Raw genomic sequence first — 6388 nt, forward strand, 5'->3', positions numbered from 1 at the left:
AGCTAATAGTAGATCGACCTGGTACCTAACATCTGACGACCCAAGTCCTTCAGAATATAGCTCGACTTGACAGGCAAGAGGTTTATCAAGGATTAGATATAGAATCATATGTGAAATATACGTTACCACTAGAAAAATCATATGGCAGTGAGATAGAGTTTCACTATCAGAGTATAACAAAAGTTAAGATCCTAGGCAGAGGAGGGACGCATAAATTTCACAAACTACGGTCCAACCAAGATATGTCAGATATTAAGCACTGCATACAGTCCTGGCTCCATAAACATACCCAAGACACCTCGCTTGTCTGCAACATGCCTGCGGATCCTCCCAAACCCACCCTCGCCCCAACCATCTCCCCATGAGTTCTTGAAGCGCCAATACTTAACGCCGCTGGGATCCGTGCCATAACCAACAATCAAGACATTGTGCCTGTTAGTTCTTGTTGGCAAGGCTTCATAGTCCATGATGCCCCCTTTGTAATTATGAAGATAAATTGTGCCCTGTAAACTGACAATCACGGGCTGCTTCGCTACTGCTTTCTCCAGAGCATCCTCGGTGCAGTAGACAAGCCGAAAGCCTCATATCCTTGCCGCTACTGATTTGTCCTTCTTGCAAATACTTCTCCGGGCCTTGTATGGGTAGGAGGATTCGCTCGAGAGTCCATTTTTATGTATATACCGGAGAGCGAGAATTGAGAAACCACCCCAGCAGCCATCGTTGTTGTAATCGCAGTCGATGAGCTCTTGAACTGACAGGGAGATTTTCTGCGAGGTTTTGAGGATGTGTATTGCTTCCACTGAGGCTGCAGCCGCCATCGCCCAACAACAGCCTACGACAAATATACGTACAAGTTAAGGTAGTGTAAAGGGATCATGTGCTGAATGCAAATATAGGTTGGCCTTGTCAACTGCCATGCATAATTAAGCGGCACCTGCACGCAGCTAGGAATAAACCAGGATCTACTATGGAACAATTTAAAACACATGCTGCAACAGAAAATAAGGTCGAGACACTACATACCACAACTTTTTTGGTTCCTCACAACCGGAGAGACAACACCAGCTTCGACCCAGTCAATCCTCGACGGGCGGGTGGACTTCTCAGCATGCTCTTCAACCTTCTTCATATACCAAAGTCCAAGACCAACGCAGCATGCAGGTATTGCCATCACGTACGTCCTGGTGTCCCTGGAAAAATGATGGAACACGCTATGTAATCACAAACCCTTCAATGCAGGGGCCCTCCCGAGAAACTTTCTTAGCATTCACTCAGGAGTATGATTTGACAACAAATGAAGAAATCTTTGGCGCGCCAGGCATTAAGAACATTGCAACATGATTTATGACTGCATGTCGGTCGCGGATAAATTCCAACTACAAATATTTTTTTGAAGGAATTTCATCAAGAAAGCAGGGTGCTCCCGCAATTTCATAAAGAAGAATATAGTTGGCTCGGTTTATAAGAAAAACTACGCCAAAAACCATATAGGTGATTATAATTGATTAAGGGACGATCAGGCAAAAAACCCGACCATGAGCAAAAAAATAGAAAAGGAAAAAGGAAACGATAAAGCCGCCGCCAGCCATCTCGACCTCCCACCTTACCTACTCTCCCACTACCCCAAGAGGAGTGAGCAGGATCTGCGGAGACGTCTTCAAGAAGGAAAAACGACGTCTGCAGGCACCGTCGCCGGTGGCATCGATACCTGTCAACTAGTAAAGCTTTCGCCCAGAAACCGCCCATGCCTCCCCACCGAAACCTATAAAAGGGCCCGGCCACATCAACAACCATCACGACAACCCAAGAATTGACCAAACACATACTAGTGGAGAGGAGGAACCCTTCGACGAGAACTCCCAAGGAAGATGAGGCCACCGCGCTATCACCGCGATAGCCGATCCCCATAAAATACAAGGCTTTCGCCCAGATCTCTATGCCCCTCCACCTCACCAAGCCCCGGGGAAGAGGCCCAACCATTGCCAGTGGTAAGAGAATCGTGGCTCCCACCCAACCGGCAGCAGTAGACCATGCCTGCCGGATCAGAGAGTACACCAGTACCAAGAAGACAAGGTCGCCTACATGCAGTCACCACCACGTCCACACTCCTCAGCCACCAACCACCAGGCCCTCCGAGCCACCACAGGTTTTGAGGGGTTTCAAAAGGTTGATGCACATTGAGTTCGTAAGCATTAACATATTTTAAAAAATCTACATCTGCTCCCCCGCATTGTCATGCTACAAACTTGAACAATGTCGTATGCTGCAGGAAATTCATATGAGTACTATATTCTAGTATATTGCTCAAGAAACATGGTGCATCTTTACTTTGTCAACCATAAGATATTAACCTGAATGACCCGACGCGATGGTAACAGACTCATTTACCTGCTAAAGAAGCCAAAGCGAGGGATCGTCTTATTTAAGCTACCGTCGTTCTAAGCAAATAAGATGTAAAACATGATAAACATCACATGCAATCAAATAAGATGTAAAACATGATAAACATCACATGCAATCAAATAAACATCATCTTATTTTTAGAAGCCAAAGCGACGGCCAGCAGTATCCCCAAGATTCCTCTTAGACTGCAATTTGATCGCGAAAAAATTTCAGTTTTGTCTTATCACGCACACGCACTAACAGGAGAGCGAATTAAGCGAGAGGCGTACGTGTAGGTGTCGCAGCCTAGGTCCAGCCGACCTTGAGCTAGACGGCGCACCGGCCGCCGCGGACCGGCGCAGCAGGGTCCTCCCCACTGTGCCAAAGCCAAACGCCCGACGTGTTGAATGTATAATTTGGCTGCTAGATATTCTATGGGCCAAATTAATTTAAATGTGTGGTTGACATATATGCTTTTGGACTTGCTGTTTATTTTGAAATGCAGGCTTGTCAGGTGTAAGAAGTTATTTTACCCAAGACAAGTATATATAATTCTGTATGGACTAGCGGCTACATGGACAAATTCTCATGTGCTGGGCTAAACTGTGGTTGCTAAGATGAAGGAATTTTAGCATAGGCAATGAAGTCACCTAAACAAAGCAAGCACAGATGGTGGGTCATTAGTCCTTATTATATAGTGTGATAGCGACCTTGCCGGAATATTTTATTCATATATCCAAGAGTCTTTATACGTGAATATGGCCTAGATACGTACTACACATAGCATGCAGATTTTGTACGCATGTATTACATGGTAACCGAATCGAGTCCTGTTCGATTTTAGTTTTGGAGTTGTATTCCTGTACGGCAAGGCATGCTACGTAACCAGGTCTTGCCTTGTATACGCAAAGTCCAACGTACCTTATTTATAAGGTCACGGCCGATTGGAAAAATCCCCAGCAATCGATCTATCAATACAAACTACTTTTTCACGTACGTCTATTTTCTGTCGCTACTTCCTACCGAGCCCTAGCAGCCCTAGGGTTTGGCGATCTTTGCCGTTTTGCGCTGGAAAGCGGCCGGTTCTCCTCCACAAAAGCGAGGAAATTCTTGTTGCTTTGCCCGTAAAGCAATTGGTCATCGTCACGAAAGCACGACAAATATCCTGGTGTTGTGTGGCGATTTCGCGTGCCAACACAATTGGCGACTCCGCTGGGGACGAGAAGAACAAGAGCTACACGATGAGTACCGAGTCCAAGAACGGGAGCGACATCGACCCGGAGAACGTCATCGCCGTCACACTCGACGATCTGTCGAAAGATGTTCGGCGCGAGCTTGAAGAGGAGCTGGAGAAAGAAAAGGTTGAGAGGTTGAAGCTGAAGTTGGCTGGATACGCGAAGACGAAGAACGGTGTCGTCAAAAAGGTAGTTCCGAGCCCTTCCGATGCTCAGGTAAAAAACTCAACCGAGGAAATTGCTCATCTAATTGATGTGTCCGTAGCTAGTAAATATGATTCTGATATGGAAAATACGGCGCGTACAATTACTAAAGCAGTAGCTAATAGACTTGAAGAATTTAAGGTGCAATTTAATAAAGATCTTGAAAATTGTCTACCTGGTCATGTACGCTCATTAGTGCTGCAAGTCAATGATGAGTATTCTGAAAAAAGACCGATGCCAATAGACAGTAGCGGATTTAACAATTTGCCAAGTAATATACATAAGCCTAGTGCATCGGCTAATGCTATGCAGCCTTACGCCCCTTTAAACAATAATCTAGATGGCCGGAACTATGTTGGTAGTTCAGCTAATAATTTTGTTCCTAGTACTACTGCTTCTATTGTTTCGACTTCGGTTCCAGAAAATCACAATAGCAATAACCGAAGTTTTGGATTTAATTCTAATATGCAGCAGCCTAGTTATCAGACAGTGGCATATAGTACGCCACCGCTGCCGCCTGTCAGTACCGGGGTTCCGTATGGGCCGGTTCCTGATTCATATTTTAGTGGGTCTCCGTTGCAAACTTCACATGCTCCAATTTCTTTGCCGGAATTTCCACCACGTGCTGGTGTTCCATCTACAGCCCAATAATAATTTTAAGGATCAGCTTGCTAACATACTTAGAGAATTTGGTTTAGAACCTAAGGGTAGAGCACGTGCATATCAAAAACCATACCCTGATTATTTTGACTCGACACCATATCCTCGTGGTTTTAGAATTCCAGATTTTGTTAAATTTACGGGGGAAGATGGTAGATCTACTTTTAAGCATGTGGGACAATTTTTAGCACAATGCAGCGAGGTCGGCACATCGGATGTTTTTAGATTAAAATTGTTTCCATTATCTTTATCTGGTACTGCATTTACTTGGTTTACATCGCTTGCTCCTAATTCTATTTCAACATGGGCACAATTGGAGCAAAAATTTCATGAGTATTTTTATAGCGGTGAAACAGAACTTCGACTTTCAGATTTAACTATGGTTAGGCAGAAATATAATGAGCATGTTCATGATTATATTAGGAGGTTTAGAGATGTCAAAAACCGATGTTTCAGCTTGACCATAGCCGAAAAGGATTTAGCCGATCTTTGCCTTTTTGGGTCTACTTGCTCATATTAAGGATAAACTAGAAGGGCAAGAATTTTTAGATGTCAATCAAGTTTTGCAGAAGGCTTTGGCGCAAGAAAACCGGGCTAACGAAATTAAACAATATAGCCGGTTTAAAGATAATAGAAATAAAGAGAAAGATAACCATGTAGTTAATGCCTTAGATTATGATAGTGATTCGGCTAGTGAGGATGATGTTAATATATGTGTAGCCGAATGGGTTCAAGCGCCAAAGTTAAAACCTTTTGCATGTTCTGCTTTAAAACACACACCTGCTAGAAGAGACGAAATTAAATATACTTTTGATGTAAGCAAGTGTGATAGGATTTTTGATATGTTACTACAAAATAAATTAATTAGAGTGAGGGAGGGTCATGTAATTCCACCTCCAGAAGAATTGGGTAGAAGAGCTTATTGTAAGTGGCACAATTCTTTTTCTCATGCTACTAATGATTGTAACGTGTTTTGTCGACAGGTGCAATCGGCCATCAATGAAGGATGATTGGCGTTTACAGAAGGTTCTAAGATGAAGCTCGACAGCGACCCTTTTCCTATCAATGTGGTCGAGCTTGAGAATAAAAAAATGCTTATTCGGTCGGATCAGACCAAATCCGCAAGAGAGAAAAACATTGTTGATAATAGTGCTCCTCCAAGGATGATCAAACCAAAAAATCCAGAAATAGGAGTGTGGAAAGTCAACGGAGGGAGGAGACAAGCTCCAAGGCCAAAGCCGACAGTTAGCATGTTGTTGGAAAAATATACCTCACACAAGACCAACAATGTGTTTAATCGGCTCGGAGGTAATAAGCGTCCTAGGTCTCCTTCTGGACATGGCGTTCATGAGCAATGGCAAAGAGATTGGTATGACCAGCAACCATATTTTGCAATGGAGCCGACATATTGGGGTTGTGCGCCTCCGATGTATCCACAGTTTCCTCCATGGGGATTTAATCCTTGGGTGCCATATCCTACAGGACCAGCAGGTTATTTTCAGCCGGGATGGATTCCGCCGAGGCCTATGTTTCGACCAAACATGCATGCGGTTCAATGAGGAGGCTAGATCACATGATGCTATTGAGATTCAAGGAGGTCGATCACCGGTACGCAGTGCAGAACGCAACAACTATAAGGGCGACCACAAGCGCGTATGGATGCCGGTGAAACGTGTCGACCTAAACCCGGAAAAAGTACAGATGATTTAGATGCCGCTCATGGTCTGAAAATAGTGGAACACTAGTCAGATGAAGGTGTTGTCAATTGTACAGAAACAAGCGGCGTCTCAAAAGAAGCTCTCGGTACAGAGGAGAAAGTGACGGCGTGAAGTTGCGGCAAGCTGGCCAATCTAATCAATTTGGAGATAAAGCTAATTCTGGGCATAACCTGCATGCACGTTCAGACA

Source organism: Triticum aestivum, chromosome 5A, assembly GCF_018294505.1.
Source record: "Triticum aestivum cultivar Chinese Spring chromosome 5A, IWGSC CS RefSeq v2.1, whole genome shotgun sequence".
In the NCBI taxonomy this organism is placed as follows: domain Eukaryota; kingdom Viridiplantae; phylum Streptophyta; class Magnoliopsida; order Poales; family Poaceae; genus Triticum; species Triticum aestivum.